The sequence below is a fragment of the Dipodomys merriami genome, unplaced genomic scaffold (assembly GCF_024711535.1).
Source record: "Dipodomys merriami isolate MVZ:Mamm:240054 unplaced genomic scaffold, mDipMer1.0.p SCAF_116, whole genome shotgun sequence".
Taxonomy (NCBI): Eukaryota; Metazoa; Chordata; class Mammalia; order Rodentia; family Heteromyidae; genus Dipodomys; species Dipodomys merriami.
In genome coordinates this window covers 3,659,726-3,685,655 of record NW_027202449.1, presented here as the reverse complement: position 1 = coordinate 3,685,655, position 25,930 = coordinate 3,659,726, and the positions used below count along the sequence as shown (strand labels likewise).

The following is a 25,930-nucleotide window of genomic DNA, read 5'->3' as shown; positions in this document are numbered from 1 at the left end:
CTGACAGCCCTGACTTTTGCCCACTAGTGACAATACCCCATCCTCTTGATGACAGCCCCAGTGTCTCCACATTTGCCCAGGGGAGGAGAATGGAAACCCTGACCCACCGTGTTCCCCTCCCCCAGCAGGCCAAGCCCCGTCAGCTGAGTCACCATGGCAACTGAAAGCCAAGCACAGGGGAGGATCGTCTCACCACTGTTTTCCCATTAGTCACTCTAGCTAATTAGCAAGTGACAAATGGGACAATAAAGCTCTGAAAATATCCATCCACCTCTTAACATCCTGGCCACAGATAGGGCAGGCTGGGCCTGGCTGGGGGGCAGAGAAATGAGAGGACATTGGGGGGCAGGGCAGTCAGAGCATGGGGCACTGGGAGTGGCAGGCGGTGCATGTGGCTGTGGGCGTGCACCTCTGAGACGTGCGAGGCGTGTGTGTACTTGATGGCTGTGTTCCCTGGATCTGCTCACTGGGAAAAGTGGCTGAGCTTCCCTTCCCAGTGTCCCTGGAAGCACGGGAGGAGTCTGGCCAAGGTGTCCTTTATGCCTGGAGCTGGCTGAGACCCCTGGTGGGGGGAAGTTCATGTGATGTTGGTGATGGCTGCTGTCCCCATCCCTGTGGGTCTCAGGATGGGTGACTTCTGCTGCTAAGATGATACAGACCCTGTGTGAGGTGGGCACCGTGTTCACGCCTGTAACCCTAGGAAGCTTGAGATCTGAGGACTGAGGTTTATTTTTATTTTATTTTATTTTTGTCAGCCGTGGGGCTTAAACTCGGCTTGGGTGCTATCCCTCAGCTCTTCAGCTTAGGGCGAGTGCTCTACCGCTTGAGCCACAGTGCCACTTCCAGTTTTCTAGTGGTTTGTTGGAGATGAGTCTCACAGACTATCGTGCCTGGGCTGGCTTTGAACTATGATCCTCAGATCTCAGCCTCCTAAGTAGCTAGGAGCCACCAGCACCCAGCTCAGGACTAAGTTTAAAGTCAGCCTGAACAGACAGATCTGACTCTTATCTTCAGTTAACCAGCAAAAGGCAATAAGTGGAGGTATGGCTCAAGTGGTAGAGAGCCAGTCTTGGATGAAAGAACAAGACCACAAAGCCCTGAGTTCGTCACAGTACTGCTGTGAACATGCTCACATGTGTACACATGCATGTGCGCACACATATATACGCCTGCGTTAAGACTTCAAACAGTTTCTCTGTCTCTACTAGCAGTGTGCAGACTCAAACTTCCAGCCTTGGAACTATGACTAGTGACTTCTGTCTCCTCTTGTGACATTTGATTAGCTGGAACTAGTGTAGCCATGACTCATAAGGGCAGGGAATCTTTTGTGTGTGTCTGTGTCAGTTTGGGGGCTTGAACTCTGGACCTGAGCACACTGTTCCTTAGCTTTTTTTCAAGGCTAGTGCTTTACTACTTGAGTCACAGCTCTACTTCCAGTTGTTTTTGGTGGTTAGTCAGAGAAAAGACTCACAGACTTTCCTGCTGGGGTTGGCTTTGAACTGTAATCCTCAGTCTCCTGAGTAGGTAGGGTCTCAGGCGTGAGCCACTAGCACCCAGTGGGAATCACAACCCCTTGTGTGCCTGGAAGGGAAAGGAAGCAGGAGCTTGTGCTGATCAGAGCTCTGCAGCCCCCAGCCCCGGCCCCAGGCAGGACTCCACCCTGGCCGAGAGTGGGATCTGTGCAATGGGAATTTGGGGACATTGCTGTCCCAGGGCAGAGGCCCCCAAAGGCAATGGCTTAAAGCCACACAGTGAGCCTAGAAGGGGGCCCGAAGGCCAAGATCAGGCTCTCTGAAGGTTGGTCCTCCTGGAGGCTCCAGGTGGGGCCCATGTGCTTTCTCAGCTTCAAAAGGCGCCTGGGCCCCTCCCTCCAGTTTCTCATGTCTCCCTGCATCTGTGACCTCTGCTCATGTCCTCATATCCTGTCCTCTGACGCCAGCTCTGTGCCTCCCAGGGCCCTGTGATTATACTGGACACCACATTTTCTGGGGGCTCATCTTCTTGCCTCAGCTCATTGGTTTCCTCCCACCTCTGGGGTTGATTGCCATGCCGGGTAACCTCTCACAGCTTGGGGGGTAGGGTGAGGAAGTCCCTGGAGGCCATTCTTCTGCCCACCCCCTCGGGCTGCCCTTTCCTCCCTCTCCCTGTGCCTGCATTGTTGTTTCCTGCCTGGTGGGTGCCTACCTGGAACTGGGGTGCAGAGCACAGGGACACTGGAGGGAACAACACAGGGTGGTTTGGGGAGCAGACGGTACCCAGACAGTACCCAGCACCCAGGGCCTGAACCTGAACTGGGTTGAGCTTCCTGCTGTCTCTTTCTGAATGTCTCTTTGTGTCCACCCATTCTGATAGTGGCACCCGCTCCCATTCCTGCTGCATTTCTGAGGATGGAGGGTGGCTTCCTCCTGGTCTGGCATGGGGCGGGCCGGGCCTCCAGGAGGCTGGCTGGTCTTGGCCACAGGGTTGTGGGAAATAGGATGGGCGTCATTGCAAAGGCACTGGGCAGTTGGGTGACTGTTTGTACTGGGGGGGCATTGGCCCATGGGGCCTTCCTCCTCATGCTCAGGCCAGAAAGCATGGTTGTTCCAGAACACACATTCCAGACAGACCCACCACCCGGGCTGGTGCCAGCCCAGGACAGGCAGCAGCTGTGACGCGCTGCGGCTGTCCCAGCACGGCGGGGGACAAGGCTGCTCTGGCCAGAAGGAGGGAGACCTCTAACTACAGCCTGGAGGTCACCGCTGGGCGAGAGCCCCGGCCTCAGACAGCACCTTCCTGCCCAGCCCTGCCAGGGGCCTGGTGGCTTTTCCCTTTCCTGTGTCCCCACCCCTTGCCAAAAACTGTAGGCAGACTGGCCAAGATTCTTCTTTGGGGTGGAAGAATCAAAGAATGAAGCATGGGCTTTGAACTAGCAAACACGGCACATCTCGGACGAGGGACCACCCTCAGGCCGTGGGCATCTTGCACCCGCATTGCTTAGTGCCAAGCCGAGGAATCTGTGTTTCTAGTGGTCTGTGACGTATGTGCTGCTTGTGCCAGAGTTGCCCATGGAATGGCCCTGTGTTTTCTGTTCCAGGCATTTAGAATAACTATGCTTGTTAAATGTTTATTGATTGTCTTCTTTGCTAAACTCAAATGAGGACAGGGACCTTAGTTCAGAAACAGTGATTCTTAGCAAGTGTATGTTGAGGGGAACCACCTTTTCTTTCAGAATTGCGTTTTACCTGTGTCTAGCAAGCCCCACATGTGTAATTTAGCATCAGGAAAATATTCTCCCTTTTAATAGGCATTTCTATCAATTACTGTGTAGGTGAGCTATGTAAAGCCTGGGGAAGCAGGCACAGGAAGCTTCAGAAAATGCGTCAGGACATACAGTGCATTCACAGAAGATAAATGATAAGTGCGCATAGTGACAAAGTGATGAGCAGTAGATGCGATTGGACAAAGGTAGCAGCTATTCTGCACTTTGCAAAGCTGTGCCCAGGGCAGACATCAGTAATCAATTGCCACTCTTTCCTGCCAAGCCCAGAGTAGCTGCAGGATCCAGGAAGCCATAACCAGGTACTTGAGAAATTTGCAGAATCCCAGAATGACAGAATACCCATGTCTAATTTCATCTTTACCTCCAGGTTCTACTTTCTTGCTTATACCACCACCACTTCTTCTCACTCTCACTCCTCTCTCTTGGTGAAGTCTAGCCTTGAACTCAAGATGCTCCTATCTCTCCCTGTCCAGTGCTGGGACTGCAGGCATGCACCATCATGTCTAGCCTCAGTTACCTCAGTAGGTACCTTTCTTCCCACCCCCTTCTCCCTGGGCAGGCTGCTTTATTCTTCCTTAGGCCTCAGTTCCTCACTAGTGAGGTAGAGATAATTCCAGTATCAGACAAGGCTTGGGGACCCCATCAGCTGTGAGATGTGGCCTTCCATGTCCTCAGCTGGGATGGGGGCGTCCCTGGCCAGCCTTGGCCGTGTCGGGGAACAGGCGGGACCAGTCAGCTCATTTCCCCTTGTGGAAAGCCACAGGAAGGATTTCCGATGCTGTCACGGTTGTGGTAAGTGGTAGGCATCATCTGGGGAGCGGTGACTTGAATGTACGTCACGGAAAACAGATACCCCAGGTTCTTGTTCCCTAGCGCTCCAGGGAAGCCGGGATCGTCCTTCACCTGGGTAGGCACGTTGGCTTCCTCCTGTTGGCAGTCTTTGGACACTGATACCTGGTGACCAGGTGCTGGCACAGGTGTCTTTGCAGGGCTTGGTGATGCTGCCGTTGGGCCCCAGGAGAGCAGGGTCCCTGGCTGATGGTAGAGGAGCCCTTGGGGTCCAGATGGCCCTAATGGGAAGGACCTGCTGGACAGGGAGTAAATGTAGCACAGGCCGAGCTGGTGACAGGCCTGCTGTGACTCACCCGGTCTGTGTGTTGCTTATCAGTGTTGCCTGGGTGGGTATGTTGCCTGGGCTCCTTGCTTCCCCCCCGAGAGCATGATGAAGCCTTTTCCCTCCGTGTTGATTCTCGGGTTCACATTCCTCCAGGGCTTCTCTGCCAAGGCACCTGTGCTGATGTCACCGGGCGTCACTGAAGGAGCAGAGCCCTGCAGTGTAAGTGACCTACCCTGTCCCCTTACATGGAAGGGTGTGGTGCTCGAGAGCGCGCATGCGCGGAGCCACACAACTCTGAGTAATGGTGAGAAGGGGCAGCCGGCAGTGTCCTGAGTGTGGATCCAGAGTGGGGTTGCTGGATGAGCGGCAGTTCACTCGTTAATGTGAAAAACCATTATTTTCTATCATGACAGAAGACATTTTTTAATCCCACCACCAGCGGGGGAGACCCAGGACGAGTCCCGCCCCCCAGGCCCCGCAGTGGCCAGGACAACCCATGTCGTCCACTGGTGAAGTAGAGCTCCCCAGGTGGGGTGAGGGACGGAAGCAGAGATGTGATGTGGGTGGAGAGCTAGGGTGCCACCTGCAGTGTAGCCCGGTGTTCAGTTACCCCCGGAAGCATCTACAACAGCATGGAGCCTGTCCCCAGCCCCTGAACACAGCAGAAGGAAAGGTTCAGAACTGACAACCCTACACACGGTCAGGGATCTGAGGGCCACCCCTGCCATAGTAACTGTCCCCACCCTCCTCACCCTGACCCCAACCAGCCACGGAGGGTCTGCTGTCCGGCCGTCTGGTCCACAGCCCTCCTACTCATAAAGCACAAGGAAAGGCCACTGAACCCCCCACCCAAGAAAGAAGCCCCATGTCATTTTGGGCCCAAGGAAGTGTGAGGGCTCGGGCTCGGCTCTGGGTATTACCCTGATCAGTCACAACCAGGCATGGCTAGGCTTTCCAGAGGGGCCAGCGGTGCCCGGGGGCCGTTGGAGGAATGACCGTGATGCCCGGCAGGAGCGGAAGCGGGCCTGCTAGGTGCAGCCCACGAGGCCCCCTCTGCCAGCCTTGTGGCGGCATAACTTGCAGTGAAAGGTGCCTTGGTGGTGCCTGGGCCCCGAGCTACCCAGCAGGTACCAGCTCATGGCTTCTGCCCCGTCTTTTTTAGGCAGGTGCTGACCTGTCCACCAGCCCCTGTGGTCACCCAGGGGTGGGGGTGGCCCTCTGCCCCAGGAGTGACACAGGCAGCATCTGCCCACCCCCTGCCCCGCCTCGGGAAGAGACATCGTTTCACATCTGCCTCCTGCACGGAGCACGGGGAGACCTCCTTCAGGAGGCCAGCACCTTCCCCATGTCCTGTGTCACGAGGGGGGCTGCGTGTCACCAGGGAGGCCGTGTCTCTTCGTGCTATCCTTTAGGGCCTGGTCACAGAGCCCTCCCTGGGCCCTCGGCCATCTGGGAAGCAGTCTCGGGATCAATAGTCCTTCTTTGAGGCTGAAGACAGGCGCAGGGGGCCTGGAGGCCATTCACTGCCTGTCATTTGTTTGGACAAGCCAGGCCGCTGCCAGTCCGACAAAGGCGCTTCTGAGCGGAGGCCACCGTTGCCCCACGGAGGAGGGGGCGCCGGTGAGTCTGGACACGCCGGCCTCCGGATAAAATTATGTGCTTGGGGTTCGGGTGGACTTAGGCCTCATTCATGTGTGTGTGTTTGCTCAGCCTGCCAGGCCTGTGTTGGTCCCCAGCCTCCGGGGGACAGGTCGGGGCCTTGCTGTTCCTGAGGGTGAGGGGAGTGCCCCCCCGCCCCCGTTCCCTCTGTCCTGTCTCGCTCAGCCCGCCCCACTCCCACACTGCTGGGTGAGAGGCTGTGGAGCCGGAGCCACGTACAGCTGCTCTCTGTCCCAGGGCCTTGCTGTGCACTCAGCTTGCTTCTAGACCTGTCTGTTCTTTTGCGGACAGGGAGGCTGAGGTAGCCTGCTGCTAGGCAGTGTGCACGCCTGATGCATCCACTCAGGCAGCTGGGATCTGTAATTCTACTCCTCCTCTCCCAAAAGGCACGGGGAAGGAAGAGAGCAGCCCAGGGCCGTCCCGAGTAGAGCAGGTGAACGGGCAGTGCTTAAACACATGGTGCGATACTGTGGAGTATTCCACAATGTGAAATGGCTCACTCTGGATGATGGAGTAAGACATGTGTGCGTGGAATGGTCCCCGTCACAGAGGAGGGTTAAGGGCTGGCAAAGACGGCCTGTGGGGACAGAGGTCCGAGGGATGATTGCTTCTCAGGGAAGTCACCAGGAAGGGGGCACACAGGGGCCACGTGAGTGCACGTGTCCATCTGTGTGTGTGTGTGTGTGTGTGTGTGCGCGCGTGCGCGCGCATGCCTGCGTGCATGCGCACGCACATGCACTTGTGACCGAGTGATTCTGAACCTGTGTTCTCAGAGAGGTTTGTTCAGCCTTAACTGTGCATATCTGCTCAGGTGGGTGCTGAGCTGGGAGGGATCCTGAGACGCCAGGGAGGCCCCTGGGTACTGGGTGACAGTTGAGTGGAGACAGCAGAAGGGAGCTATGTCCCCCACTTTGGCAAGGACCACATTGTCTCTAGGCCGTGTGTCCCCCACTGAGGCGTGGCTGGGGCCCAGGTCAAGGGCACCATGCCTGGGCGGTGAGTCACATGCTCTGTGCCAGGCAGGAGCTCCAGGGGACAGGGGTGGCCCCATAGAGTGAAGCCCTGGCAGGAGGCACGGCCCTTGGCTGGCCAGGAAGGAGGGAGGGGAGCGGAAACTTTTACATTTGCTTTCTGGCTTTCAAACGAGTTAGCAGGGAGCCACCTCCCAAATCAACAGCCCAAACCTTGACTCTTTCTGTTTCTGAAGCTGCCAGGGAAGGGAGGGCTGGGGCTGGTTGTTTAACAAAGTGGCTCTTAAGCACAGAAAAGCAGGCAAACTAGCCTTTCTAAACCCTCCCGAAAGCTGTGTGGTGGCTGACAAGGAAGCCAAAGGAAGTTAAATAGCCTTCATATAGAAAGAGCAGGTAGGAATCAATAAGAAACTGATCGTCTGGGCTGGGAAGGTGGCTCAGTGGTAGAGCGCTTGCCTTGCATGCCTGAGGCCCTGGGTTCAATTCCTCAGCACCACATAAGCAAAAAGAAAGAAGTCAGCAAGTCTTTTAGCTGGGCGCTGGTGGCTCACACCTGTAATCCTAGCTACTCAGGAGGCTGAGATCTGAGGATCGCGGTTCAAAGCCAGCCCGGGCAGGAGAGACCGTGAGACTCCTATCTCCAAAAAACCACCAGAAAACCGGAAGTGGCGCTGTAGCTCAAGTGGTAGAGCGCTCGCCTTGAGCTGAAGAGCTGAGGGACAGCGCCCAGGCCCAGAGTTCAAGCCCCACGACCGACAAAAAAAAAAAAAAAACAAAAAAAAAGAAACTGATCGTCACAGGAAAGATGCAAAACAAGGAGATGCTGTGGGCAGTAGTGATGGGAAGAACATGGAAGAAGCAGCGTGGTACAGGGATTTCCCCAGAAAACCATCCCAGACTTCAGTGCCCATGGTCTTTACAACGGGAGCACCCTGGCCCTCCCTCCCCCCAAATTGATCACCTTTCACGTAGCTCTCCTGGGTGTGTACCCCTCCCTCACACTGGGCTCCCTGAGAACGTTAGGGGACTGCTGTGCTAGCCTTCCCGTAGTCTCTGAGGCAGCTGTTCACTTTGTAGCTGGCTGTGAGGAGTAAGTGGGTATGTGCCGAGTGTCTGCACACAGTAGGTGTTTTGTGTGTAAGCTGCTGTATGCGCACAGCTGTGTCCAGCCCATGGAGCCTTGCTCACCCCTCAGTGCTCCCGTGGCCATCTGTCCATGGCCTGTGTGCGCCAGGCCTGTGCCACCAGCAGCTTCCTCTTTCGCTGCCTTCCTCAGGGCTGAGAGAGGACCGGCCTCGCTACCACATCCTCCTGAGAGGCTTGGCCGGACCCTCGCTTGCTACTGTTTGAGCCGAGGGGAGCCACAGGTCCACAGCCTTCCCCACATTTCCGCTCGCATGGCCTCCCTGCCCCTCATGCCGGTGTGTGGGAGCGTCCTGGTCCTCCATGCTGCCAGGAGAGCCGCAGGCTCTGTGGAGGGCTCTGGGGTTGAGCCCGGCCCAGCCGCCTCCCAGGGCATGCCCAGCAGTGGTGTGCGTGTCTATTTCACGCCGCACATGGCCTCCCAAGTGACGTGAGGGTTGGTTTTGAAGAGGCCAAGGCTGAAATGGTTTTCTGTGGTGACACTCTGCCGCTTCAGCCCCGGGTCTCAGTCCACATCTTCCTTCTTTCTCAGGCTCTGTAGGGCCCTGGGGGAAGGGAGGAGGTGGGGGGGGGCGGGGGGGAGGAGACTCCCTGGCAGCAGCAGCGTTGTGTCACATACCGTTCTCTAAAGTTCCCTGGCACCACCAGGACTCAGAGGTCAGTCTCAGGAGGATGACCATTGCCTGTGCCCTCCTCTGGTGCCCATGCCATAACACAGGAGAGGAGCGGTGGGTGTGATGTCTGCAGCAGGAAGGAAGAGGAGGTATCATCTGGACCCCCCACTCCTTGTGGACATGAACAAAGCCTTGGAGGGGTGCGCTGAAGAAGCAGGCACACCAAAAACCAGCATCCATACCCCAAACCCGGCTCTGCCATGGGCTTTCCTTCTGAAGAGCCAAGTAGGGAGAGAGGGGAGGAGAAATGAACAGCTTCGAGGTGGAGCAACCTGAGGGACATGACCTTGGCTGGTGACCAAGGTCAGCGTCAACGACGACAAGCCAGGCAGAGAGCAGGCCCCCCATGAGAGAATGCACTTGACCTCTGGGACCTTCCTCCCCGAGCCTACGCTGCCAGTGTGATGGTGAGGAAGCCCAGGCCCGGGCGGAGGTCAGCCTAAGCGGATCTGAGCGCACTGCTGAACGCTGGCGTGGGGCCCACACAAGGCAGGCCCGAAACTGCCCGGGCGCTGCTGAGCCTGTGGAGGAGACACGGTGCCTGACGAGCGTGAGGTCCTGGAACAGGAAAGGTACATGAGAGGAAAACAGGAAATCCCCACAAAGTGCGGACCGTAGTCATAACAATGCGTTAATTCTATTTCGTTAGCTGTAACAAAAATGCACCACACTCTGACAGAAGATGTAAATAGAGGAGCCTGGGTGTGGGCACATGGATGGGAACTCTCTGTGCTGTCTGCAGTTCTTCTTTTAAGTCTGAAACTGTTGTAAAACATAAAACCGATGGAAGAAAGACCATCCTAAGAGGGGCAGGCTTACACAGCATCTCGCACATAAATGCGCCAAAGGTTCCTTCCTCCCAGCCCAGTGCTCAGCGAGTCCAGCCTGGAAGCCCTAGTGTGCTCACCAGAGCGTCTGTCTGCTCAGGAAACCCAGCTTCTTGCACTACGCAGAGTGGACCTGTGCATAAGTGACCCACCTGGCTCCTCCCCCCTATACCCCCCCCCCCCGCCCTTGGCCTTCAGTCTTCTTGCTAGAGGGGGGGCCTCTGGGAAGAGCTAGACCACTGGATTCTTTGTGGACTCCATAACTAATCTAGACTGATGATAGCATTCTCTTCTCCCTGACACTTGGACCATTGCCCTGTTCTCTGCAGGGTGCCCATTTGCATGTTCTTCCCAGGGCTCTGGGAACCTGGCTCACCCCTGGAAAATGCCTTGAAAAATCAGATCTCCTTGGATCTCCAGAGTTCTGATTTCTGGCAATGGCACTTTGGGCTCAGGTTCCCATCTCTGTCCCCAGAATTGCTGGCGCGCATTCCGCACCCCCCCCCCCCCCCCCCAACACACACACACTTGGCTCTGGTGTTTGCCCTGGTCTTTCCTGGACCAGCAAGCCCTCTGGCTCTTTCTAGGAATAGGGTTGGGTTAGAAAGAGCCCCTCTCTTGGGCCAGGCTGAGCTGTGGAAATGTTAATTAATGAGATGTTGAGGGCCTTCCTTGCTGGATTCTGGTCTTTGATGTAACAACAAAGATCCCAGGGGAGCTCGTGTTGGGCACCTGTGTGCCAGCTCGTTCTTTCTTGGTTTCTGCCCATTGCATCCCTGGGAGGTAGATCTTACCCTGACCCTTTGCAGATAGCTTAACCACCGGGCCCTGCTGGGAATGCCAGCACCATCAGTCATCTTCCAAATCCAGACGACATTGATAGTACTACTACTACTACTACTACTACTACTACTACTACTACTACTACTACTACTACGTCGTTGTGCAAAGGGGTTTCAACTCAGCAAGTCAGGTTATGTGTATTTTGTGTTCTGAATACTGTCATCCCTTCCATCATTCCCCCAGCTTTCCCTACTCTGAAGTCATGTGGTTCCATTTTCACATATGTGAATGAATATAATGGCTGAATTCTCATGTTCTTCCTCTTTCCATTTGTCTGTCCCTACCTCCCTACGTCTAACGCCAATCTCCTGCAAAACGTATTGGACTCCTTTCTTGAGAGCTCCGCTCGCTTGCCTGGCTGGTGGCCCAGGATTCCAGAATCTGCCGTGGCCAAGGTCCCCGGTGGTAGTTGTGAAATGGACTGTGATTGTCACGGAGCGGGTCGGTGCCGACTTTGCCCTGCGCTGCCCTGTTTGCCTCGGGCTTCCCTGTGCTAGCGCACCCTGGGGAACCAGCGCGACTGGACACCTTCCCTGCCTTATGTCCAAGTCTCTCAGGTTCAGTGAGTTTCAGAAAGGAGAGAAATGCCAATATTAGGTTTGTATTTCTATAAGCAAAACGACCTCTGGTCCCTATTGCTGAAGTCATAGTAATCGGAGAAAACAAAACACCAAATCTTTTCACCAAATAGGAACTAGTAGACTTTTTTTTTTCTTTGCCAGTCCTGGGGTTTGAACTCAGAGCCTGGGCAGTGCCCCTGAGCTTCTTTGGGTTAAGGCTAGCAAATCTACCACTTGAGCCACAGCGCTTCTGGCTTTTCTGTTTATGTGGTCCTGAGGAATCAAACCTAGAGCTTCATGCATGCTAGGCAAGCACCACTCTATCACTAAGCCGTGTTCCCACCCAGCTCGTAGGCTCTTGAAGCCGTAGAGCGGAAGTCTGAAAGGAAGGCACATCTTCTCATGCAAGCTCTACATCAGGAGTGGAAAGGAGCTTGAACTTCAGCCTGGGGGCAACTTGGAGGGCACCAGAGTTCCAATTTCATCGTTAAAAAGAAGATGTCCTTGGTGTTTTTAGAAGCCAGTGCCTTCTGCTTATTCTGTTGGAGATAGTGTTGTGGTTTGGGGTCCTGGGTGGGGGGAGGGAAGGAAGGGGGACCAACCGCGGAGGCAGCACCTACCACGCTGGCGTGGAGCCCATCCAGGCTGCAGGGTGTCCTGTGGGCTGGTGGCGAGCTGCCTGGTGCAGGGCAGGAGTGGGGATTGGAGGGGGAGGGGAGAAGTCACTCTGTTAAACTGAAGAACAAAACTGAATGGTGAATTCCAGTATTGTTTTTGGCAAAGCCGTTTGTACCTAGGCCAGCCCATCGCTGGCCCCAGGCAGCTCCTTTTCTGTCATCTCGCACCCCTGCTGGGAAGAGAGGAAGGGGAAATGGCCAGCCCTCTGAGGTAGAGGGGGAACATCAGGGCAGGGCTCCGAATGCTCAGACCTTACTTCAGTCCTGTGTCCCTTGAGTGAGCGACTCCTGCTTCTGGAGCCCCGTGCTCCTCATCGGTAAGAGGAGGCTGTGCTCAGGGTGTGCAGGCCAGTTCGTGCCTATAAAACACTCCCAGGGTTTCGACTGTGTAGCCCTGCGTCTGATTGTTGCAAGACTCTGCTAGGATTTCATGTGTTTTCCTCTACCAGCCTCCTGATTCTCTGCTGACTTCCTGTGGTTCAGTTTAACCCCACACTCTGGGCTTTGCCTCTAGAGTGAACCTCAGCTGCATTGCCACTACAGCCGCTTTAGGTTAAAGTCAGGAGACCTTGCGCTCAGTTCCCTGGTGGAACTGGCCACATTTCAGGGCTTCGTAGGCCACCAGTGGCCACTGCATGGGGCCATGGGGCAGCACTGGTCTGGAGGGGTGGCAAGAGCCAGCAGCCCTCCTCACCTTCAGGCCCCACGCCCTCCCTCACACCCTTCCCCCGCCCGCCACCTCCCAACCCCTGCTGGGCCAGCTGTAGCCTGCTGAAACTAAAGGCTTTCACAGCCCCAGGAGTCCAGCTGGCTGGCAGGGGGCTGTGGCAGGGTGGCCAGGCCTGGCACCTGGCGCCTGCATCTGAGCAGGACCTCGGAAGCCTGAGGAGGGTTGGAGCAGTGCTAACCAGTGGCTCTGATGTCGGCTGAGACATAGCCCCTCACCTTGGCTCTGTACTCACACCTATCTAAACACGCCACATCCTGTGCTGCTGCTGGCTACAGTGGCCTCTGGGGTCAGGCCCTGTCCCTGCTCTCCAGGTGTCCCAGCCCTGCAGGTCTGTGAGGATCCAGCCAATACAGTACTAGGAGGACCTGTGCAGGTCACGCGCAGGGACCGGGTCCTCCTCAGCAGGCCGAGGTGTGGCTGATGGAGATGTGATTGTGTGCTGAGGCCTGGTCCCTTCCCGTCTCGTTTGGCCCCTGCCTTTTGCTTCTGGAATGTTTTCCAGGGTTGCCTCATGACATCACAACTGAGGCTGGCCGAAGGTGCTCTGTATGCCAGCCCCATGCTGAATGCCTGACCGAGATCACTGCATTCACCTTCCCACTAGCATGTGTGTGTGGGACCTTCTGTGACCCTTCCTGTTGCAAGAGGAATCAGAGCCCAGAGTGAGGCCTCCGAGCCTGAGCTTGAATTGTTGCAGTACCCCCCCCCCCCCATGCTGTCAGCGGAACACTCCCCACCCTCTCTGCAGGCTGCTGGGACCTGAGGAACAGGCAGGAGAAAACATCGCCCCGTACTGAGCTGTGGGTTCTAGTGGGGCCTTCTCACCCGGGAGGGCCGGTCCCATAAGAGGCTGACTTCATCTGTTTGCCGAAGTAAATAGGCTAAGGGGCCCCTGGGGCTGCAGCCGGAGTCCCTTGGCCTCTCCTTGCGCCCCTTACTTACCTCCATGGTGCCTCCAGGGATGTTTGAATCGCTGTCCTTGTGACGCGCGCAATGACGGTGCACCCTGTCCCTGCCATGTGGGCCGTGGTGCCTCAGTGCAGTGTCCCAGGCAGGTAGGGCTTCCTAGCGGAGTGAGCCGTGGGTCTGTGGGCTGTGTGCGTGCAGTGGTGTCTCGGGGCAGGGATGGTTTTCTAATGCAAGGTTGGTCCCTTAACAAATACTTGGAATAAACTTTGTCTCTTGACTAAACGGAAATTTTTCAGACTGAGGGCAGATTCTTATAGATGCTTAATTGTTTAGTGCTGTTCTGAGCACCAAGTGTACCATCTTATCATCTAATCCTGAATCTTGGAGCTGGCGGTGCCCATCAGACCTGAGATGGCTGCAGGTTTCCTTGAAGAAAGGACCCAAAGCAACCAGAGCTTTAGCATCCCCTCAGTTTAGTTTTGTTTTGGAGGTGCCAGTACCAGGCTTACACTCACTGGGGGCTGTCCCTTAGCCTTTTCTGCTCAAGGCTGTTGCTCCACCACTTGAGCCACAGTTCCACTTCTGCCTAGGCTGGCTTAAACCGTGATCCTCAGATCTCAGCCTCATGAGTAGCTAGGATTACAGTCATCAGTGCCCAGCAGTCATCTCAGTTTTAAGGGGAAATTCAGCATCCGTCTTGGAACTGGTGAAAGACAATATTGTTCTATTCCATTTTGTAGGTGATGTCAAGGCACCGAGAGGTGCAGTTAATTGTTCAAATGCACAGTGAGAGGTGGAGCATTAATGTGAACATGAATGCGGTTTCCTGAGCTTGACTTCTTAACAGACTGCTCTGTGGGTGCTGGGCATGGAGTGATCCGGAGCCCCGTTGTCCTGTTTTCCCACGCTGGAGCGTGATTGCTCTTCCTTCCCCTCTGTGACTGGCAGCATCTCCCACCTGCGTTTCCCACGTTCATCCGCTCGGTGCTCCGTGGCTGGGTTATGTCCACTCTTACCTATTGTCAGTACCCTGCTGTGAGCAGTTATTGCTCTGCTTTTCTTTTTCTTTTTCTTTTTTTGTCGGTCTTGGGGCCTGAACTCTGGGTCTGGGCGCTGTCCCTCAGCTCTTCAGCTCAAGGCTAGTGCTCTACCACTTGAGCCATAGCGCCACTTCCGGCCTTTTCTGCTTACGTGGTGCTGAGGAATCGAACCCAGGGCCTCATGCATGCAAGGCAAGCACTCTACCACTGAGCCACCTTCCCCACCCCCCAGCAGTTTACTGTGCTTCTGAGTCTGCCTTCAAGTCTTTAGGACTTGAAGTAACTTCTTGTATCCTCACAGATCCTGAAGTAGACCTGGATGGGGAAACTGAGGCACGGAGTATAGGACCTGCTTGCCTCACATTGGACAACCTAGAGCAGGGACTGGAAGCCAGGGAGTCTGTCCCTGAGACGGTCAGTTCCTGTTCGTTTCCTGCTCCCTTCCCCTTCCCTAGGTGGTCCCTCAGCCTGGAGCCCCTTTGCCTCCTCCCCTGAGCCTGAGCGTGGGCCCAGGCCAGACCTTGGAAGCCATTTATCAGATGGGACTGTGGAAAGGTGGGGACTTGGAAGGGCCCCCCAGGGAATCAAAAGGCTGTTCTAAAGGGCAGTAAACAGCCCTTAATTGCTGCCCTGGGTTTTCAGTTGCAGACAGCTCTGAGTCAGCCGTGGACCTTGTTGCCATAAAGAAAGGAGTGCCCGCCCCGTCCCAAGGCCACCCTTCCAGCCAGCACGGAGTCCCAGGTCCCAGATCCCCAGGGAGATGTTCCCCAGGGTAGTGGCCGCCACTACTGGGCTTTCAGGATTCAGTGAGGCCTCTGTCCCGCCCTGGACACAGCCTTGATGAGTGTGTCGCTTGGGTTTCTGAGTCTGTGACATTAGAAGGAGCCAAGTAGGACAAGGCAGGAGACTTTGATGACCCGGCACGTGGTCCTCGGGGAGCAGGGGAGAGGCCATAGGCACAGCGGGTGGCATGTTGATGCCAAAGCTGCCTTCCATGCCCAGGAGCTCCTGATGGTGGCAGTGTGCGGTAAGGGAGGCTCCAAGTGACGACCGTGTCACCGAGGAAGGAGCAGAAGATAGTCACATGGTTTGCTTGTAAGCAAGGAAAGAGAGGCATTTCTGTCTACAATTATAAAGAATTTCTAAAGGGCTTTGGCACGCACAGGGTAAACTCTGGCTGGCTTTGCCTCTGACCTTGGCTGCCTGACCAGGCAGAGAAAGAGCGGATTGTTCCTGGGGCTGCAGACGGGTTCCTGCCAACATCTGGGCTGCCCAGTCCCTTTGTCTCCCCATTGATGGCAGCAGCACTGGGAAAGTCCTGGGCCTTGGGTCAGTGTGAGCGTCCTGGCATGCCACGCCCCCTGAGGTCAGGTCACGCACTTCTCATCAGCGAAGGCCGGGCGGGGAAAGGAGGCTCCGTTCTTCACCCCTGCGTGAGATGGACCACCCGTCTATTCTTGGTTCTCATTGAGCTACTGTCCAAGGCTAAATCTGATTTCTTTTTCAATCAGTGCCTTGTTTTGCTTTAAAAATAAGGCCATTAGGGTTCTTGTCTCCGGGTGAAGTGAGGGCAGGTGCCTTGATGCCGAGGCGTTCCTCAGTGCCTCGTGCGCATGTGCAGGGGGCAGCGCAGCCCTGAGGTCAGCTCGTTGCTTTAGCACTGGTGCTGGAATTTGAACTTAGAGCCTTCAGCTCTCACTTGGTCTTTTTGTGCAAGGCTGGTGTTCTTCCACTTGAGTCACAGCTCCACTTCCAGCTTTTTGGCAGTTAATTGGAGATAAGGGTTTTATAGACAGAAGTCTGCCCAGGCTGGGGTTCAGTTGAGATTCTCAGATCTCAGCCTTCTGGTAGCCAGGATTGTCAGGCTCAGTCCTCAAGTTTCACCGTCCTCCTTTGCAGTGTCACCCTAGTCCAGGCTTCAGGGTGCTTGTTCTCTTATTTGGGATACTTCTCAAGGGGGCTTTGGGAGAGATCAGATCATCCACCAAACCTTACAGAGGCTGCCGGGCAGGGCTGAGCAGGCAGGAGCATTATCCATAGGCAAAGCAGGGCTGTCTCCCAGTGACTGAGACACCATCACAAGTGGTCATGTTTTCAGTGGAAAGAAGTAGAGAACTTAAAACAGACAGGAGATGCAGACCGGAAGTATCTACAATATTCTAGGGGAAAATAAGTGAGAGGTGGCCAGGCTAGGGGAGAGAGAGAGGACTGAGACGTCCAGGCCACTTGTGGTACGGGGAGCAGCAGGGCTGGCTCCGGGGAAGGCCTCTCTAGGGCTGAGCGCTAGGAGATGTTGAGTCTGCTGGAAAGACATCAGAGCAGGCTGGCTAGCGCTTGCGGGAACCCTGGGACCAGATAGGGTTCAACTCATGTAGTATCACCAGAAGATGAGCCCCTTTACCGAGCAACCCTGTGAAGGTGGGGGCTTTGCGTGGATTGCACGTATCCCCACCACCGAGAACCTGCTGGCAGTATCTGTGTACCACACAGGAAGCACTCAGTAAATATTTGATGGTGGAGTAAACTATGAGTTTGAAGCTCAGGAAACAGACTCTTAGTCCAGTTTAGATTATTTATTTCCAGCTAAGTATGAGGTAGCATTTGTCTATATGTATGAAGTCATCTTTCTGCTGTCAGAGAGCAAGCCCTGCTTTACCACAGTTTTCTGTGGAAATGGGTTAGGCCATTGGTGGTGGTGGGGGGGGGGAGGGTGTGTGTAGTTTTTGTTTGTTTGGTTTTAGGGCCAGTACGAGGGCTTGAACTCAGGGCCTGTTATAGGTGCTTGCTGTTTTTTAGCTTTTACACTCAAGGGTGGTGCTCTACCACATGAGCAACAGTTCTACTTCTGCCTTTTTGATGGTTAACTGAAGATAAGAGTCTCATACACTTTTCTGCCCAGGCAGGCTTCAAACCTCAACTCCCAGATCTTCGTCTCCTGAGTAGCTAGGATCACAGGCATGGGCCCGGGCGCCTGGCTAGGAAGCCTTTTGTCCGATGGGTGGGAGCCCTGCGGAGGAGGGCTGAGGTGGATGCGGGTGGGCATCCCTGCTTCACGAACGCCGTGCCCCCAGAGCTGCCAGCACCCAGGCCTTCTCCGCACGAGCCGTGGCAGAGATTAGCCTTGCTCCTGTAAGCCCTTGGCATCACTGAACAACCCATGTCACCAGTGACCAGAGGCAAAGCGGCTTCAGTCATCACCTGTTGGGTAAATTGTGAAGCCAGGCTAGGGATACAGGCCGTATGAGCTGAGCCCACATTTCCTAGAACTTTCTTTTACCCCACCTGGCTTTCTGCTGGAGGCCAGTCTGTTCCTGCGCTGTCCCTGCTCACCCCTACCTTGCAGGAGCCAATTGTTTGGGTGTGTGTACCGAAGCGCATTGGTCCCTCTAGGGCCGGAAGAGACGAGAGGTATCTGCTGCCTCCATCACCACTGGGTCTGAGCAAGAGCCGATGTGTGCAGATTGGATTCCCTTGTCACCCGTCCCGGAAGCTGCCGGAAGCCTGCAGCCCCAGGCAGGACCCAGAGGAGGAGTCCAGGGACTCCCCGTGAAACACATGCCTTCCCCTGCCAGCACTTGCTTTTCCAAGAACTACTGAGAACCATTGTGTTTATTTGTCTTTGAAATTCTATCCTTGCTTGTCTCAGGAGGAGTGAGATTTTACAGATCCCCAGTCACTGGGACCGAGCTCCTGGACCAGCCCCTGCCCCCCCCCCCCCGCCCTGCCCCCAAGGTTGGCTGTTGAAAGGGAAGCAGTTTACTTTTTAAAAATTTACCCTCCCCCCCCCCCCCCCCAACACACACTGGAGAAAAGCATAGCTCATCTTCTGGGATCTCCATCCTTCTGCTCTCCATGCTTTTTCCCCAGGCCTGTTCAAAAAAACTCTTGAGAAAGTTTGGGTACACATGTCAGTTGCAGCTTACCTCTCCCTCAGAGGGTCTCAGATGGGCTGCCCTCCTGCGGGTCATTCTCATCATGTAGAGAACAAGAGAGCTGTGCAGACCCACCCCCAAGGCCTCAGCTCCCTCCTAAGCCGCCTCACTGCCCTGAGTGGATGAGTGGGATTTGGCTTTGGATACAGATGGGCCTGGGGGATTTTCCTTCAAATGTGTCCCCAGGAAATTTCTGCAGAACTTACCTAATGCTTCTGCAGAATTTAGGGTTCAGGCCAGCTAGAAGTCCCCAGAGGGGCATTGCTAGAGACAGAGGCCCATCCATTCACCCACAGAAGCCCAACCCAACACCTGTGCCAGCTGGCTGTAAGTGTGAAAGGCATCCTTTGTGTACGGTTTCATCCTGTGGTTGCCTGGCCTGTGGCAAGGCAGAATCATGGCAGAGTGTATGGTGGGGGGTGGTCTGCTTCGTGGCGGCCAGGAAGGAGGGATTGTGATTCCAGGACTCCCCCGGAAGGGCGTGGCCCTAGTGACCTATCTTCCTCCCGAAGGTTCTGCCACCCCTGACAGAACCACAGGTTGGTGATGAAGCATTTATCACACGTGAGTGTGTAAGAGTCAAATCATGGGAACATTTCTGTGTTCTGTGTTAAAACTCTCCAGAAGGAAAAGCAGAGAGAGAACGTTCTACTCACCTCACATTCATGCATGTACTCATCCTTGCATCACCTTTGTAGTCTCTCTTGAATGCCTTAGATATGGCCAGTTCTGGCCCACCCTTTGTCTTTGTAAATAAAGTTTTATTGTAACACAGCCAGGGTCATTAGTACACTGCCCAGGCCTGCTTTCACACCAGGGGAGTACAGCTCATTAGCCCAGTTAGAAGAGACCATGTGACCCTCAAAGCCTGAAGAACATTCTGGCTCTTGACAGAAGCATTTGCTGACTTCTGGTTTAGAATCCTACTAGGCTCAGAGGGCGGGTTTCACTGGTAGTTAGCAGCCTGGCGTTGAAGTTCTCTTCCCTGGGCCTCAGTTCGTTCAGCTGTGAAATGGGGTCAGAGTAGCACTCCTCTCCTAAGTGTTCTGAAGGAGGTTCTGGGAAGTTGTACAGAGCTTGTCATCACCCCTGGACACAAGCTGAGGCGCTGAATTGAAATGCAGGTGCCTCTTCTTAAGAGTTCTGGGCACCCAAAACAGCTCATACAAGTACAGAGAAAGAACCCAGGATCAGGGTGACCCCAGGCTCACAAGCAGCCAGCGTCAGCGAGCTGTCTTGGACCACTGACAGTGTTTCCCCCAGCCCTGCCTTATCACCAGCTAGCGTGTTTGGGGACCACAGGCTCCGAAAATTCACCACTTGAGGCTGCTCTCCTCATGTTGGAACACGGATGCGCTCCAGCTGACGTGAGGTTGGCATGTGACTTGCAAGTTGGAATGTGGTCGTGTAGAGAGGTGCAGCTGCTGGCCTAGCCTGTGACCCCCGGGTTTCCATGAGGCAGATGCCGTTCCCACCCTTTCCTGGGGCTCTGTGTCAGGCTTGCCTCCGCTGCGGGCTGGGAGCTGCCCCTGTCCATCTCAGCGGGGCTTGCCCCTCAACCCAGTCAGCATTCTCTCCTGGGCAGGGGTGGCCCCTGGCTGGACACCATTTTTCATAGTCTTTTGGAATTCTCTGTGAAGATGGGCTTTTTTTTTTGGTCCGGTCGTGGGGCTTGAACTCTGGGCCTGGGCACTGTCCCTCAGCTCTTCAGCTCAAGGCTAGTGCTCTACCTTGAGCCACAGCGCCACTTCCGGCTTTTTTCTTTTTGCTTATGTGGTGCTGAGGAATCGAACCCAGGGCCTCAGGCATGCAAGGCAAGTGCTCTACCACTGAGCCACCTTCCCAGCCCCCTGGGCTTTTTGTTAAAAATGAGCATTTTAAACCAAGTGTGGCGGTACATGCCTGCAATCCTTGCATACGGAAGAGGGGGAGAGACGATGAGAAGGAGAACATAACAGAGGTTAGGCCGCGGAGGGCGGGCTCTGCCTCAGGTCCTCCTGAGCCTAACAGCTCTGGTGTCGCAGGCCACAGCTACCACCCAACCCCAGCCCCTGCCCTTGTTTGCTATGCCCAGGATGCCCAGAGCTCCCCTGCAAGACCTAACTCAAAAGGACACCTCAGGGAATTCTCTGGGATGTTTTGGAATGTTCCACCTCTCTGTCTCCCTTGCTCTGTACACGCGTGCGTACCCTCTCGTAACAGTGCTTATCACTCCGGACTGTCGTTACCTTTGTGAACAGCTGAGCCACCCGTGGCACAGCTAGCCGGCACGAGGCTCCGTGCCAGGCTGGGAGGGCCGCAGGGACCTGGTACCATGGATGAACGTGGTGGCCTCAGGCAGCAGCGCCGGCTTTGGTGTGGCCTTTCTGCAGAGCAGCTGTGAGTGGAAGTCCCCTTCTTCCACAGAAGGGGCAACTCCCCCCTTTCCCAGCACTGAGACAGATGGTGCTTGGCCGAGATTTGGTTCTGGAATGTTCTGCATCCAAGCCGGCTGCAGTTGCCCTTAGAGATGACTGTGGACTCTGTCAAAATGGTGCAGGCAAGGGGGGGGGGTACCTTTTGAGTCACTCCAGCTGGTCCAGCTGGTTAAGGCACCCACCCCATAGCATGGGTGCCAGCCACTGTACCCCAGCGACCAGATTCCCAGGCTCCTAAGGCTTCAAGGACTGGAAGGGGCTGGATGTGGGAATATCAGTTCTCTATTATTAAACTTCTTGAGGCCTTTGGCCATAAAAGGGGGCAGCTGCCACAGCTGGACCTGTGATTAATGAGCCCCCAATGCGCCTCCTGACCGTGTCGCGGACGCCTGGATGGCCCCGCATAGGGCTGCCCGGCTGAGCTCCAGGCAGAGGTGGTCCTCGGGATCTTCCTGTTGGCCTGGGGGATGTTGGCGGTAGGCACGAGGAGGTGGTTCAGCCTGCCCAGAGCGGCTCACCGGTCACATTGCTGGCTCGTCCCCATCTCTTGGACCCTTTCTGGAATCATCCACGTTGAAGGAGGAGCTTGAGCAGGGCCCAGTCTTCTCATGAGCAACTGAAAACATTTCCCACCACATACTGAGCTCCTAACAGGCACCCCTACTGCCGGGAGTTGACCTCACGGAGCTCATGAAGGCTCATCCAGGTGAACCTCTGCCTCTCCAGACCCTGCCTGCCGTCTTCCCTGAACCTCTGCTCCACCACACTGTGTCACGCTGTCTTTGGAGGCTGGGGTCGTGGCAGAGCAGCCCTCGCCCAGTGCCGGCCACCTTGCCAGCAAATTACTCTCTGCACGCACCCTTAAGATGGCTTCTTAGCGGGGATGCAATTCCCATACCACAGGATTCCCCATTCCACAGTGTGAAATTTGCTTGTCCTTCCTATTCACGTCTGTTCACTATTCTCATCGAAGCACATTTTTGTCACCCTCAAAGATAGCCCATGTCCATTAGCAGTAATTCCCCGCTTCTCTACCCTCCCCCTCTCCCCCAGCTCCCGGTAACCACTAATCTGTGTCTGTCTCTGAAGATTTGCCTGTCTGGACATTTCCTCCACACAGAGTCAGACAACGCGTGGTCTTTTGTGTCTGGCTTCTTGCAGTCAGCCATGTTAGAGGAACAGCCAGACGCTAAGGGCTCAGGCCTGACATCTCCGTGTGTGTGGCAGATTCACAGAGAGAGGCCGATGAGGGGGCTGGGGCGGCAGGCAGTGACTTGGGGTATCCTTTGGGGTAATGAAAACCTCCCAGGGCTCCCCCTAACCCCTGGATGTCCTACGGGCCTCTGAACTGTGCATTTCTGAGCCGTTCCTGCCTGATTGTACTTCAGTTGGTGGAGGGGCCCAGAGGAGCCCAGGGCCTCCCGTGGCTCAGGGCGAGTGTGGCAATGCCCTGCGGTCACGGTTGTTTGCTCTGGGAGTGTTCCCTGCCATCTGACAGGCAGTGCTCCTCTGGAGCACCGGTTGTCCTGCCAGTGGGATGGTACCCGGGAGCCCACCGTGCAGCGCGGTCCCTGGGGCATGACTCAGGACCCTCCCTGTGTGGGGAGGAGACCATTGCTGCCATGGTCTGTCCTGCTCGTTGTCAGGGCTACAAACGCCCTTCACCCTCCATTTTCAACCCCATTCCCTGCTGGCCCAGACCTCTGCCCCTCCTCACGACAGGCTCAGAGGGGCCGACGGAGGGACTTTCCAGCTGGGTTCCTCCTCCCGGGGTCCAAGCCTCTTCCATGGCCTCCCCTCCCCCCCACTGAGAGCCTGCCTTGCGTCAGCCGGAGACTGGTCCTGGGGGCTGTAGACGTCACGATTCATGCTCATCTTCAGAGAAATCCCCATGGAAACCAGCAGACAGGTTTGGACGGGAGCAGCCGCTTCCCTAGAAAGGCAAAGTAGAAGTAGAAAGGCTGAGGCCTGGGCCATGTGGGAGCTGGGTGTGTTGGCCATTCCAGCCTCTGCAGCTGGTAGGAGGACCTTGAAGGTCCCCCAGATTGACCCCCAGGGGTCCTCACAAGGCCTGTCGAGCCCATCTTTGCTGACTCCAGTCCAGGCCGTCACAGCGTTCTGTGCCAAGAGCTCACCGCAGAGCCAAGGAAGGGAATAGCGGCTGGCCAGTCTTGCAAACACAAGATCCTGCACCCTCTGCCCCAGAGCAGAGGGACAGAGAGACAGCTCACTGACCTGTCCCCAGCTCCCGTGGGAGGGCAGCATCCCCAGGACCCCAGGGGGTGACCCCTGCATCTTGCACAGGATGCTTACATGAACCAAACCTGCCTGGTTAGACCGTGGCCAGGCCACCAGCAGCACTCACTCAGCAGAGCCAGTGGCCAAGGACAGCGGCCCCTTAGCCCGGGCCAGGGCTCCCAGCCTCTCCTTAATAAGTCTCTAATGAGGGTAATTTGGCAATGGCGTAAAATATGCTCTTACCCTTTGTCCCAGTAATTCCACTTCTGGGAATCCGGCCTAAAGAAATAATCCTAAATATAGGGTAGAAAAACATGTCTCACAGGGTGTCCGCTAGAATTGTTTAGAGTTCCCAAAGCGAAACAACAGCCCTGGGGGAGACACCCCCCACCCCAGGGGGGAGGGGGGAGCAGAATGTGTTGCAGCCACTAGGACCAGATGGTTCCAAGGTGACCGCTCCTGTGCCGGTGCCTGTATGGGATGTGGTGGGCTGAGGCGTTGTAGAATTACACGGTTTGGGTTCTGTTCAAATCGTGTGCGCCTTTGATGGGGAACGGGGTGCACTGGCGTGCTCCTGGGTGGTCCTCGTGTGGTTTCGTGAAAGGTCGGCTGTTCCTCGCCTTCCCGTGTGCTGCGTTCACGCCTTGTCTTTCTTTTGGCCAGGCTTGGGTTGTGACTGACCTGCAGTGAATTCACCCCTTCTCCTGGGTGGGAGGCAGTCAGCAGCAGCCACTGAAGCGGGCAGCTCCTCCACCTTGGCATCTGCCCACCCAGCCCGGCTCCTGGGCAGCTGCGCGCGTCTGATCCCGTCCCTAGAGTTTTGTTGATGCTAGGCTATCAGTGGAACTAGGTGAGCTTGCGTTCAGGAAACTTGAGGCGCCATGCTCCGGGCCTTCCCTGTGGGCCTGCCTGTTTCCCTGCGGGCGCAGCACGTGCGCTCTCGCTCTCTCGCTCTCTCGCTCTCTCTCTCTCTCTCTCTCTCTCTCTCTCTCTCTCCTTTCTGTCTCTTTCTCTTTCTCTCTTGCCCTCCCTCCCTCCTCCTTCCCTCCCTTCCTCCTCCCTCTTTTCTTTTTTTAGAAGGTAGCAAGGAATGACTTAGCACCGTAAAACTACACCTTGAGGTGTGAGGCGGGCAGTTTTCAGAGGGCGGCTTCCTGCGGTTGTCAGAGCTTGGTATTTGGCCCGTAGGGTGGGTGAGGTGAGGCGACTCAGGGGGTGTGGCGTTGAGGCCCCAGGCCCTCTGGTGTGCTAGCACGGGGGCTGCGTGTGGGAAGGCACACACCTGTGCGATCCAGAAGGCCAGGCCGGGTGCCAGCAGGTTGGATGCTTTTCTCCTCTCCTCCCCCACTCCCCCCCCCCAACTTGAAGGCCATCAGTGGAGGGTGACAATGGTCTTTACGCCCCAGGCGGCCTGGCCTTGATCAGGGAGAGAGCCAGTCAGCTCAGTCATTGGCTCAGGGTGTCACCCCGTCCTTTCCTCATTCCTGCTCACCTCTCCCTGCAGGCCTGCCTGCCCTAAGCTGGAGTTCTGTGGGCGCGGCCTGGCCTGGCCACTTCCTGCTGGTGGGGTCCTAGGGTTCTTGGGGACAAGAGTCCTGGGAAGCTGTGGCGGCTGGACGGTGCTGGCTTTAAGAAGGTACCTTTCCGTTGTGGACTAGCAGGACCAGCATTGTCATGAAACGGCCATGGGCCAAAGTGTTCTGCAACCCCGAGGTGACACTTGTAATCAGGTCCCAGTGAGCCCAGGCAGGAGTCAGAGCAGAGGGCCCGGGATCTGTGTGATCCAGCAGTCTGGGTCAAAGGTGAGGTCTGCCCCGACTGGCCTCTCAGGACTGGCCAGGCGTGGCCTTGTTGCACACCAGGTGCCTCTCAGGAGGCACTCCCGTCCTCCGGCCTGAGGAGGTGAATGGCTCAGAGCAAAGACGACGAGAGGAAGATGAGTCAAGAATGCAGAGTTCCCATCTGCTGCAGTTCCCTGGCGGGCGCAAGTCGGGAGTCAGAATTGGAGGCAGGAGCAATGTCTGAGGGCTTGTTCGAACTCCTCCCTCGGGGTTGACTGCTTCTCAGTCTTAAAGGATTAAGATGTTGGCAGTCTGACTTGGTACGTTCCCTGGCCAGGAGTAAGCTAGCACTCAGGAAGGGACACATGGGAGTAGCTGAACTGTATGAGTCAAAAGAACCTAAAGCTAAAAAGCCTAAAACTAGAGACACCATCATCATAGAGCGAATGCAGAAGGAAGTCCGAGTCCAAAGACAGCCAGGTAAATAGTATAGGGAGTAAGTTTGGCCAGGTGCGATGTAACCCTAGTTACTCAAGAGGCTGACACCTTGAGGATCGTGTGTTTGAAGCCAGCCCAGGCAGGAAAATCTGTGAGACTCTTTATCTTTAACCAACAAAAAGCTAGTTGAAAAGCATGAGGCAAGTGGTAGAGTGCCATCTGAAAGCAAGAAAGCAGAGTGAGTGTGCAAGGCCCTGAATTCAAGCACACGCATACACATAGGCATGTACATGCAGTGTGCACGAATATTTAGAGTCCGTGGAAATACTGTTTTTACGCCTCTGCTTACCTAGTAGGGCTTTGCATAGGCTAAGTTGTCTTTCTCTGTCTCCCCGTGGAGGTGTGCATCCGAGGGCTGTTGTCGGTAGCCATGTCTAAGAACCTTTGCTGTTTAACCTCTTGGCTTCAGTTACTTTTGGAAGGGTTGCCACCAGTAACTACGTTTTTGTCGTTGGGGTTTGAGACGTTCTATAGCTCGTGCTCTCCTTGTTTTGGTGAGTCCTGGGCAGATGTTTGGGGGGAGCATCCCTCAGTTGTTTATATGAATTTGGGGGAGGAAGACCCCAAAAATGAAGTTTGGTCTTTTTTCACAGTATGTCCTTTCATGAATCTTTTCACTGTGTTCCTGGTGCTGTGTTGATTAATAAGCCTA

General features: G+C 55.6%; 1 protein-coding gene across 1 annotated transcript in view; it reads left to right on the top strand.

Annotated features, from left to right (window-relative positions):
• The window catches only part of LOC138822879 (C-Maf-inducing protein), a 153,791-nt gene that overhangs the window by 68,234 nt on the left and 59,627 nt on the right, over nt 1-25,930 (top strand). The window lies entirely within an intron of this gene.